Genomic DNA, 13,564 nt, shown 5'->3' on the forward strand with positions numbered 1-13,564 from the left:
TGATCTGCACTCAGTACTACTCTAGTCTTCACTCCCACACTGATATTGGTCATCGTGTTTCCTCATTGAACATCAGCTTTTTGATGCTCAACTGGGATCCAAACAGTTCTCCGTCTCAGGACACCTTCCTACTCAGTCATTTTAAGGCTTATGACACACAAACACCTAGAACACAGTCACCACAGTTCATCGCCTCATGGTCAGGGACATTTTTGCCACTATAAAAACAAACCAATGGCATAGAATCTCTGGAATAATTGTTGATGCAGAACTGAATAAAACAAACACAAACAGAATTATGGTAAGTGCTGCTTGCATCAATACAGTCCTTTCCTGTTTACTTCTTGTTGGCCTCTTTTGCTTCTTAAAGCAATGAGACCTTGTGACCGAAGGATATTAGTATGCCCTTTAGCTTTCTCTTGCATCTGTATTCTCTTGAACTGCCAAAACAGAGCTGACAAAAACTCTTCTGTTAATCTGTCATTTCCTCTATCTGTCTTTTCTTATAAAAATAGCAAACAACTCTATGAAAATACCCACAAATGATAGGCTAACTAATGTTTTTGTTAGTTACAAGCCATCCGAATAATAGAACATAAACAATAATAGATTTAAAATAGAACGTTTTTGCTTTTGTTCACATGTTGGCTAAAGTTTTACTATATCTTCTGGATTCGAAGGCTATTTATTTGATGTCCTCCCTCATATTTTCATGAATCCCATGTTTCCTGTTTAAATTTGGAAAATGCACATGAAAGGTTATGCTGTTAAAACAAAGGGCAACACATTCCCAGAGAGACAAATTCAGATCTGATACCCTAGAGTTTTGACGCTGTCTTACATAAACATTCCATGCATTTAGGAAATACAAGGTCTATGTTGTCCGTCATGGCTGTTTGTTAAAAAAGGAACGTCTCTTGTGTATAATGTAAAAACCAAGACTTTAAATAGTAAATACACTGGAAACTGGATGGGAACATCAAAATTTGGCCCTGTTCCTTGTGCCTAGACCGGCTGCCAAACAGGACAAATTACAACAAACTCCCAATGAGTACTCGATCTCAAATAATTGGGCTTAGCTCATACTGAGAGAAACAAATGTGAACTACTGTGTGTTCAGACAAATCAAGACAGAATGAACACTAATAAAATGAATTATTACATTTATTATTCAATAAATAAATTAAGGAAAATTTAAGTCTACAAGACAAAACCCACAAGAACAAAACTCTGACCAGAGAATATTTGTGTTATTTTAATGTATAAAATATATAGTTATGTTTTAGGTCATACGTATGACCTCATTATTTGAATTTATAAATGAATTTAACGCGGATGAAAACGAGGCTGTAATGGGTAGACTTACAAAGTCTTTACAAATGGTATACTGTATAAAGGTAGGCCTACTAGATCATGTCATTTTCAAAATGGAGCTTTTGTCTGCTGAAACAAAAGTAGACAAAAGCTCTACTTTAAAAAAAAAGATGTTTCATCAGCTGAACAATTGGCATGTTGTTAAACTACAGTACAATCCATTGAACACTATTTACTCATATCATTCACAGCCTCGGTTTCATGGTGCTACAAGATCTATACCATGAGTACACAAACTAAAGTTGTTGTTTCAATAAAGTATTGGAACTTCATTTTAGGGGACGGACATCATCAGCAAGGCTTTTTTGTAAAGACTTAACATCAAGCTAAAACAGCTTTTGAGACTCAATTTTCTGGTGGCACAAGCAGAACTTCATAAACCTCTCGCACAGCGCAGACTGCAACTACAGAAACACAGAAAAACCAGTCAAGAGGAACTGATCTCATCAAATATTAAACAGAAGTCGGGGGAGTGATTCAGTGATGCATGGGACTGTTAAGGGCTGGATAAGGGGCGTGCATGATGGAGCTTAAGTGGGCCAGCACCTATGCATATGTTTAGATTTACCTTCTCAATAGGTACAGCAGCAAAGGTAAAGCTTTTTAAATTGAAAATCGTCACAAATGTTTTGGCCATTATCATTTGGTATTAAAAAATATAAAAATGTTGTGAGAGACTAACTTTCATGGTTTAATATTGTATATGCCACTGAGTTTAAAATGTCACCCCATATTCTCTTGAAGTGGTTCAGATATCACACCCACATCAATCAATCTCATTTTAAGCAATATATTTAAGTACACAGCAAGGGCAATCACTTGGAATCACTAGAAAAGGCAATACAATCAAGACTTAAATACAGAAAGGAACTGGGGCACTACGCACCTGTCCATCACATCTACTAAAGTCTGTCTCAGCCTCTAAGAAAGATGAATATTTCATAATGACCCTCCCTCTTGTATGAGCCTGTCAGCTCCTGTTCTTTCCACAACTGCACAACACTCTCTCTGGACTTAAGAGGACGGTACAGTTTGCATTATTCAGACGCTCCATGCTGTGCACTTTCTGTCCCTTTAAAAAAACTGGGCCATATGGAATGATAAATAAAGCAGCCTAAATGTAACCATACAAGTACAAGACCAGAAATGTGCATATAGCTCCATTGCCTATGCAGCTCTGAAACTATGTGCTTGCACAAAACTCTGTGTTGACTCAGCCGCAGAGAGGAAAACTGCAAGTGGTAAAAGTTTTTCAAAAACAACCTCACTCACCCTTTGTTGTTTACATAATATGGGACACAGTTATGCCCGGAGAAGTGGACACAGTCTGTGTGGAGTGGTAGGATCAAGAATGAGGAACAAAGGCCTATTGACATCGGTTGACAGGCCGCCAGGAGGACAGCTGCTTGCTCAGGTCAAACAGTATTAATCAATGTGTTAATAATAATGACAACAATAATAATAGTTTATTAAGGGCCAAGTATCAAAGAAGCGTAGGCACTATTGTATCTGTTAGTCTTCTTCTTCTTCTTCCACTCTTGAAGTATATCATGGCAGCCAATAGAACAGTAGAATAGTTGATCAGTATGGTAAAATGTTGTGAAATTTTGCACACAGATAGAGGACAGTCTAAGCATTAACCATAGCAATTCTGGAGTCTCTAACTCAATCCCTCTAGCGCCACCTACTGTCCAAATTTTATCTTACATTTGTGCTAATAACTTTGAACCATAAGGGCTAGAAACAAAATTAGTTTTTCCTCTGATTCCTTAGCTCAAGACGATCCGCCGTTTAAAATTTTCCCCCAAAAAACTACTTTTTTTTAACTCCTAGACGATGCTCTGATTTTCACGAAAATTAAATCAGATCATCTTCAGACCATGCCGACACAAAAACGTAACTGGCAAGCAAATTCGACGAAGAGCACGTAAAAACGGATGTGAGGCTATATCTCCAACCAAACTTGGTATGTGTTATGACAACCATGACCTGAGGATACCTGCACAGTTTTGGCACAGTTCCACCTTATGGTCTGGAGATATGAAAAATGGCTATTGTTGACTTCTGAATTGTTTGGCCAAAAATGTTCCCATATCAGCTATTTTAGGCATCGGCCATTTTGAAAATGGTTGTAAACTGTTATATTTTACGAACGCATTGGCGTATTGTTACTCAAAAAGTTTTGGGGCTGTGCCACCTTGTGGTCAAGAGTTTTTTAGAAATTTGAATTTTACCTTTTGTAAGGAAACTGGTCAGAGTTAGTTCACCCAAATAGAATATTCTGTCATTAGTACACACTAGGGATGGGAATTGATAAGAATTTAACGATTCCGATTCCATTATCGATATTGCTTATCGATCCGATTCCTTATCGATTCTCTTATCGATTCTTATTGGGTGAGGGAATAAGTACAAATTTGTTTGTATTAACTCGCTTTAATATCTGATCAGAAGACACAGCACAGAGTATACACAAATTATGTGTAGCAACCTCAGAACAAACCTAAAAGTAGGTGAGCTACTTCTCAAAGTAAAGTCCAGGGACCTATAGCCTAGGGCAGTGTTTCTCAACCAGTATGCCATGGCACACTAGTGTGTGCCTTGAAAGATTATCAAGAAGAGTGCCTTAGGATTAGGAAATTGACAATTTTCACATTCATTGGTCCGGACAAAAAAATAAATAAAACTGCCATTTATGTGCCATAAAAACTAAAAACACAGACTGAAAACAGTTTAGGAAGAGCTTGTGTCTTTTGGAATATTAACAGTGCTCATTTGGATTAGGCTATTGAGTTACTAAAACAATCTTTGTCAAATAATACACAGGTTTTCTTCACATTTTGAACGTTTTTGTTTCCATTTGTTTAATTTCAAGATCTGATGTGACTTATCCATTGTTGTTTTTACAGCTACAAAGCTGGGAGCACTAAATGATATTCAGTCACATTATACACGCTTTTAACATTAAATAAAGCACAAAAATAGTACCTGATATTATCATTGCCACACTTTGAGATTGTTGTTCCAGCGCGACGTCGCAGTAAAATAGGATTCGTTTCAAATAGAATCGTCGCGTGTCGCGGCTGGTTAAACTTTGATTAACATGGAAAATTATACTTTTTATCGCGTGTCGCGCCGTCGCGTCGCATGTAGTTAGGACGCGGTCAGAGCGCTTCTGCCTCGATGCCATGTTTGCTCATAGTGTTTGCTACGTTCTGAACCAAAACAACGCAGCACGTGTGTGACGTCGTGTCACATTTGAACGAGCGGAACCGATAAGCGGAATCGTTAAGCAGGCATACTAACGGTTCCAAGGAATCGATTCACTGGGCACCGGTTCTGAAGAAGAACCGGTTCTCGGTTCCCATCCCTAGTACACACCCTTATGTTGTTCCAAAACCGTAAGACTTTCTTTCGTCTTTGGAACACAAATGAAGATATTTTTTATGTAATCTGAGAGCTTTCTGTCCCTCCATAGACAGCTCCGCAACTACCACTTTGACGCTTCAAAAAGTTCATAAAAAGATCTTAAAACTAATCCAAATGAATTGAGCAGTTTTATTCAAAAAATTTCTGAAGAGACTCAATCACTTTATATGATGAACAGATTGAATTTATGTATTTATTCACTTATAAACATTGATCAGCTCATTGATCATTGATCCGATCAGAAGCTCAACCGAACCTCATTGGTTCTTGTGTTCAAACATGCTGCGTAACATGAGAATGAACATCATTGGTTCTCGCACGTCAAGCAAACATGCTTGAGCTTCACAACTGATGTGAGTTGATGAATGTTTACATGTAAATAAAAGCCTACATTTAAATTCATACATAATTCAGACCTTAACTGCTCAATTCATATGGATTAGTTTTATGATCTCTTTATTAATTTTTTGAAGTGTGAAAGTGGTAGTTGCGTAGCTGTCAGCGGATGAACAGAAAGCTCTCAGATTTCATCAAAAAGATTTTCATTTGTGTCCTGAAGATGAACGAAAGTCTTACAGGTTTGGAATGACATGAGGGTGAGTAATTAATGACAGAATTTAAATTTTTGGATAGATTCCTTGGGTCATGCCGAGAACATAGGGTGCTTCTCAATACTCAAATTCAATTCAATTCAATTCAATTCAAATTTATTTTGTATAGCGCTTTTCACAATACATATTGTTTCAAAGCAGCTTTACAGAAAGTGCATTTCAGAAATGTACATAGAAAAATACAGTTAGTTAATCATGTATTAATTTAGGGCATAATATCGCCAGCGTCGAGTCGTCTCTTCACAGGCGTCGAGTCGTCGCCAAATTGATGCTTCCTCGTATCCTCGCTCCTCCGTCCTCCAGCCCCTGACCCGGAAACCGATCAAATTCAGCCATCTTGAAGGACATCTCAATTCTCTAATTGTACCACGAGGGGGCGAGGAACAAGGAGTGTGGAAGCTTCCAAAGGAGTTATGAGCGAGGATGCACAGGTGTATACTGTATATGCAGAAGTTTTTCTTGTCGAGCAACCTGACGCATGTATAAATTATCTTCCACCCTTCACATCTGTCACAACAATTTTAATTTATGCTTTACCTCTGCAGTTTAAATAAACCATATATCACACATATATCAACAGGGCATCTTGATTTATCTTTAATATTTATTAATTTCTCAAATAACCAAACTTTAACAACCTAAGGGCATATCCTTTGAGCACAGCTGATGACGCTTTGAAGTGAAGTGACGCTTTGAAGTCAAGTGATCAAGAATATGCCAATATACAAATAAGATTTCCATTTTTTCCTTGCAGCCTTCCCTCGCATCCTAAAGGGGGTGGAGCTGAGACGCGAGGAAAGGAAGCGAGGAAAGGAAACAAGGATGCACAAATAAGAAATGAGAAGCATCCAGGGGGGTAATCGAGCTCTCGAATAGCGTACCACCCCCGGGGGCTGCCATTGGCTAACAAGCCATCACCTGCTGTTAGCATCCATTGACTCCCATTCATTTTGGCGTCACTTTGACAGCGAATAACTTTACATCTGAGGCATTTAAAGACTCCATTTGTCCATTGTTTATTTCTAAAGAAACACGAAAATGTATAAAAGGCTCCATTACCTTGTATCTTACGTTATGGCCCCGTAGAAGCAGTTTTTGTAAAAGTAGGCTAACGATTGCGTCATGACCACGCGACTCTCTGGAAATGACCGTATAGACAGGAGGAGAAGCTTGCAGTCAATCGGGGGGGACGTGGAGGCATAAAGTCCGATAAAGTCAAGGGAGAAGCCCATAGAGAGTCATAAAGTTGCTCCTGCTCCTAGCTCATGGACAGCTCCTACTCACGCTCTCCGTTTCTGCAAGATTCGGAAGAGAATGATTCAGATTTCTCTTGGCACAGCTACTAGAAGACTTACAACTGTCAGACAGGCTGCTCACGCCACATCCACGTTGTCAAGCTCAGTTTGAGTCTGCGCAGTACGCTCAGTCATCAGGAAGTGAGTGCTTCTAATTTGCTTCACTTTTCTCCGTTGAAACCTATGGGGTCGCTGTGTCCAGTTTATATACTGTCTATGGAAGCACCCACAGATACCAATTTTGCCACTTCCTGTCTGCCAATTTGATTTTTGTTAAAAACCTACTTTTAACTCCTAGACCTAGACCATTGCTTCAATTTTCACAAACATTTAATCAGATCATCCTCAGACTATGCCGACAACATTTTTTTTTAAATTCAAGTCAATTCTTCAAACCATTCTTGATTTACGCACAAACAAATTTGAAGACCAAACTTTGCGTGCTTTATGACAACCATGACTTGAGGATACCGGTACAGTTTCAGCACAGTGCCACCTAGTGGTCAGGAGATATGGAAAATTGACAATTTTGCTTATAACTTCTTAACAGTTTGACCAAAAGTCAATTTTTTTTAAAAAGATCAAGGTCCAGATCAAGGTCAAAAGTAATAAGCAATTATGTCACAATACAAGTGATTGTATTTATGGGCTTTAAACCATTTTACTTAAAACTGTCTCCTATGAATGTCTTCACTCATTTTTGCAGTTGGTCTGATGTCTTGATTTTTAGCTCCTCATTCTTCCTTTGTGATGCTTGGCCTCTTAATTGCTGCTTGCAGCTATTTATTATAGAATAATTATAATAATTATTTATTTATTTTTACTTGGAGTTTTTCCTTATCTCATTAAGCAATATGTAATTAATAAATGTGCTTAAATGTGCATAAGTTTTTAAAAAAAAATCAGCGTATGTAAGTGGATGTTATTAGATGATTAGTTTCTGGCAGACTCAAAGCCAGTGAACTCATGAAATAAAAACAAACCATTGCTTTGGTCAAGCAGTGTCACCCAGAAAGTAAATGGAAACAAAACAGCTATTCTACTGTATTATTATTCATTTTAATCCTATTAAAACATAATTATTTTTTTTTTTTTATTCGCAACGCAAGATGTTTATTTTATTAAGAACATATTGTGGGATATGTTACCTTTATTTGAATTTCTTTTGATTTTATTTTTTACATTAGTGGTTTGTTGAAAACTACATTCGCAATGACTGCAGTTAAGTTTGACTCTTTGAAAATATCTGTTTTTAGATTACGATCTCTCCAATGCCACATTTGTGTTTACATAACATGCTTATGCAGTAAAATGGAAAGGACAGTGCTTCTGACACGGGCGCGCTAATTTCGGACTCATCAAAAGTTTTGTTTAACTTGTCCTTTTCAAACAAATCTAATGTATAGATATATACCCTAAATCCTGTCCTACATCTCCTCTTCCTCAGCTGGCAGTATTTCCCAGTGTTTAGAGGGTGGTGGGGGTAGGCGATGTCATCCGTTGGCTGATGTATACCACCTGCCTTGGCCTCAGCCTGACCCTCCACCGCCCCCACAGCAGAGGCATTCCACAACCTTCCAGAGTCATGTTTGTACTGAAGAAGATTAGACAACCCTCCCCTTAGACTGAGCCGTGCAAATGACCAGCCTCCGCTCCATGCCTCTTTATCTAATGAGGTGAGTGAGGGAGGCCAGTCTGCGCTGCCAAGATCCTTTTTCTAACAGCAGGATCATGTTATTGTACTGAGTCATTTTGTGAGGTCATATCATTTTGAAATATTAGACAGGGTTGTGTTCTTATTCTGATATATGTAACATAATCACCAAATTAATGTGGTTATTTGATTTAGCGTGCCTTTTTTGAGACAAACTAATCCTACTCAACAAATATCCAGTGAAGAAGACAAACACCTCTCACTGACCCCCACGCATTTCCAAACAACAAAACACCTCAGCCAGGATATTTGCTGTTCACTAGTTGAGGACTTCCATTTGGAAAATGTAGGCTATAGGCTATTAGCTAGAATTTAATTTAGGATTATTGTAAAAGCAAAAATGACACTCCTTAATACAATGACAACAGAAAGGTGGGCAGTAACGAAGTACATTTACTTCGTTACATTTACTTGAGTATTTTTTTTGGAAAGATTGTAGCCTACTTTTAAGAGTAGATTTAAATGTGGTATATCTTTTTTTCTGGGGCATGAGCGATGCTCAATTCACAAATTAATCACTCTTTTGAGTCGATTCTGTTCAAAGTCTTGATCAAACAAGTTGGCAGATATGTCTAAATTGGTTCGCAAATATGTTTGAATGATTTGTTCAGTTTCCTTCACGCACCGAATCGTCTAAAGCGGTTTCACACTCGGAGTCGTAACAGGAAGAACATCAAGAGCGTTGGATGAAGTGGCTGTGGACCTACAGTCAAGTGAAAACAAATCTGAAAATGCATCATATTGTTTGCCAGCGATGAAGATCTTTATTAGTTGAACATCTTCGTAGCCTATGCTGTCTGTGAATTAATGATTCCACAGGACGATACTTTCGATTTCATTTCATTCAGGTAATATTTTACAACCAAACAGATTATTACGCCACGATAGCACTACTACAAAGTATAACATTACCAGTTTTGTGGACATATACCTTATTTTATACAATAAGCTACCATTGTTTACAGTTTATGAAATTAACACTCGCCATCCCGCGGTAGTTTGTGTGTATTGCGCACAATGCTCATGGCGTAGGAACTCGTCTTGAAAACCAATGCCTTTGCCTGCCTTAGACACAGTTAAACAGTTTAAACATGCGTGCAGAAATATACATTTGATTACATTTTGGAGAACAGACGGAAGAGGATCCGTGCATTTGATTGTTGTTTATGGCAGATGTTCAGTAGCGGTAATGAGCGCGAGCACATGTGAAGAGTTTTAACTCTTCTCTGTCAATGGTTCCCTGTCACATGCCCTTGAATGAAAAACTCTGCAGATTCACTTTATTTCGACATTGTCTAATAATCCAAATGTTTACACTGCCTTGATGCCCAACTCTGATTTGTTGCCTACAGCCTATCCGATTTTTTTGACTGTCCGTTTACACGTTCTTTCAATTGTGACCCATTCATGTGTTTACACTTGACATACTATCTGAAACGTCACGCATGCTTAAAGGGGGTTCTTGTACAGATGGACGAACGTGAAATATGCTTGATGCTAGCTTTGCGATAGCCTGTATGCGAAGTTCGCCAAACATCACCATGATTTTGAGGCGGAGGAGGATGTAAAGTGTCATCATTGCAGACTGCGCATGCTTCAGTTATTATGTGCGAGAGAGATCGATTAGGTTACTGACGTAACCCAGGTCCTCTGATAACATGAAGTGAGGTATCTCACTATGGGAACGCCTCTGGGCGTGACCGATCGCGGAAGCACCAATTACACCACGTCTGCCAACCATGGCAGACCAATCGCTGACATATCTGCCAGCGATTGGTCTGCCATGGTTGGCAGACGTGGTGTAATTGGTGCTTCCGTCTGCAGCGATCGTCTGCAGCGATCAGGGAGTCCCGACTCCCTGTATATAAACCGCAGCTACCTGCCGTTTCGTCATTCTCCGCATATCTCTTCTCCGAGCGAAAAGGCAAGGAAGGCAATGTTTTGAGATACCTCACTTCATGTTATCAGAGAACCTGGGTTACATCAGTAACCTAATCATTCTCTTTCTAACATTCATTCGGTATCTCACTATGGGATATAGACAACCCCCGTATTGCCGATATGCTGACGAAGCAGACTGAAGAAGAGAGGGAGTTATAACTGAATCACTGTCCCAGACGGTGAAACAGAATAATATGAGGAATCCACCCCTTTATTAGAACCACCTTATACCACCTTATACCACCTGACTACTCACTCCCAGAACTGAGTGGGCCAGAGAGGGTTCTGTCACATCTAGTCTATAGAAACAAATAAATGTGTGCGGAGAGGACCAGCTGACTGCCGCGCAAATTTCTTGAATAGAAATACCTCTAAATAGAGCCCAGGATGTAGACATACCTCTAGTAGAATGCGCTCGTAGTCCTACTGGGGGCTCTGGGGGCACCCAGTGGTAGAGGCACCCAGTTTGGCACCCATCCTTGCAACACAGCAAGTCCGAAACAGAACACAAGAAAGGAACAATGTTCTTATCTGCGCACCATTCCTCAAAAACTCCTCATTTGAGATTATATAAAGAACGTGTCGAGGCAGCCCTCGCGTTCTGAAACGTCTCAATAACTCTCGGAGGTAGCCCGGCTGCGCTCAGATTCACCCTCTCACGGGCCAGGCCCAGAGAGCTAGTTTCTGAGGAGATCCCTGCGCGCTGGTAATGGCCATGGCTGGACGTAGAGCAGTTGCGCAATCTCCGCCACCCACAGTCTCCCCGGCCAGTATGGCGCGATCAGAATCATAACGTCTGCATTCCCGACCCTCCGTAATGTCGGCTCGATCAAGCTCAATGGAGGGAACGCATACAGCAACACGTCTGGCCACTCGTGGGCTAGCGCATCCACACCTAATGGTGCATCGTCGCTGGTCGGATAGAAGAACAGGGGGCATTGCGCGTCTTCGCACGATGCGTAGAGATCTACGGCAGCCTGGCCGAATCTCTGCAATAACATGAGGATCACCTGGGGGTGGAGTCTCCACTCCCCGTACAGAGGATTCCCTCTGAATAATAGATCCGCTCCCCTGTTCATTATTCCCGGGACATGCATTGCGCGTAATGACAGGAGGGACCTGCTGCTCCACATAATCAGTTTCTTCGCTAACATGTGAAGCATGTGAAGCATGTGAGAACGAACTCCTCCCTGACGATTTATGTAGGCTATCACCGTTGTATTGTCTGTCCTGACCAGTACGTGATGATTCTTGAGAAAATGCACAAAATGTCTCAGAGCTAGAAACACTGTCAGTAGCTCTAGAAAATGTATGTGCTTCTCTCTCAGTGTGGGAGACCAAACTCCTCTCACTGTTCTGCCCTCGAACACTGCACCCCAGCCTGTGAGAGATGCATCCGTCGTCACCACTTTCCTCAGTACAATAGGACCCAGAGGGCATCCTGTCCTGAGAAAAGACGGGGCTCTCCAATGACAGAGAGCACTCGCGCATTCTGGTGAGACGCACACTCTGCGGCTGAGGTGGTTCTTGGGGCAAATGGCCTGTGACGCTGTCCAGTTCTGAAAATCTCTCATTTGCAGCAGTCCCAGGGGAACCACGGACACCGTTGAGGCCATCAGTCCTAGTAGCTGAAGACACATCCTGAACGAGACTGATCTCCCTCGTTGAAAAAGGGAGAGGCGGCTGTGAAAATCTTGATGCGATCCTCTGATAGGAAAGCGCGAAACGTCACAGAATTCAACCTGAGACCCAAGTAGACTATTTCCCAGGACGGAGATAGACAACTCTTCGTCTGGTTTATTTTGAAACCTAATCTCTCCAGATGCGTCACTAGTGTGTGTGTATCACTCTCTGCCTGCCATAGGCTCGGCACGCAGATGAGAAGATCGTCCAGATATGATGAAACCCTGACCACTAGTCTCCTCAACAGAGTCAGGGCTCATTCCACACACTTGCTGAATACCTGAGGGGCTAAAGCGAGGCCAAACGGTATTCTTGTAAACTCATATGCTGTGCCCTGATAGACGAACCTCAGATATTTCCTGTGCGCAGGAAAAATATCTATGTGAAAATATGCGTCCTGGAGATCCACCAAGGTGAAGCAGTCTCCTTGCCGAATATTTTGACACAACGTTCTGACAGACAGCATTTTGAATTTGTATTTTCTGAGGTGTCTGTTGAGGACCCATAAATCCAGAATGGGATGGATTTTCCCGTCCCGTCCTGTCCCTTCCCGTCTTCGCTCACTAGAGGTGCAGCAGCACACTCTAGCGGCAAAGGGGGGGAATACCACTCCAGTGAAGGAGTTATAATGGTATTTATTTGTGATTGTTGTTGTGATCTTTTCTGATCATTTTCTCTTTCTATCCCACTCTGCGCCCTCATTCCTTGACCTGGAGAAAAGTGTCAGAGAAAACTTTATTTTTGAAGGGATGCTTGTGAACGTTAGACCTTCCTCCCTCATAACAGACCTCGAAGGTGGCAGGGGAGACAAACTCTTGGGGGACACTAGAAGAACCTTGGCCACATTCCCGCACACATTGGACTCTGAACTGTCCACACAAACACATTTCACCTCTGCATTCCTTCTCCTTTTCCCCGCGGGAGGGAGAGAGGAATCGTTCTGAAGGGATGGGACAGAGAAACCCTGGGTGCTGTCTCCCAACCCTTACTGATGCCGAACTGACGTATCAGGTCGACCGCCCCTTCTTATTCCCTTGAGGGGCAGCCGATCGGTGTTTCGCCGCTGTGGCAGTGAACAACTGTTTCGGCCTAACGAAACCGGGCTTTGACTGAGGAGCCACGTTGCCCGGCTGTTGTGGTGGAGCGGGGCGGGAAGGCAGATAATCTGAATGCCCTCCTCTCCCTGAGAGTCTGAAATTCGGCCGGCTTGGGTCATAAGGCCGAGCAGCCGGCTTTCTGGGGAGACAGACCTGAAAAGCTTCTCCCTCCCTCTTCCGCAGGTCACACTGCTGCCACATCGCCGTTACCGTCGTGCCGAACATGGCCTTTGGATCTATAGGGGCATCCAAAAACTCCACTTTCTCTTTGTCAGAGAGTCCTGACAAGCCCAGCCACAGCGATCTCTCTCCCACAACTGCTAAGCCCATACTCCGTCCACAACTTTGAACTGACACCTTCTCCATCATCTCTGCCCATGAGCTGGTGGTCTGAGGACCATCCATGGGTTCCTCTCTGGG

This window comes from Abramis brama (genome assembly GCF_963993115.1).
Source record: "Abramis brama genome assembly, chromosome: 3".
NCBI classification, from domain to species: domain Eukaryota; kingdom Metazoa; phylum Chordata; class Actinopteri; order Cypriniformes; family Leuciscidae; genus Abramis; species Abramis brama.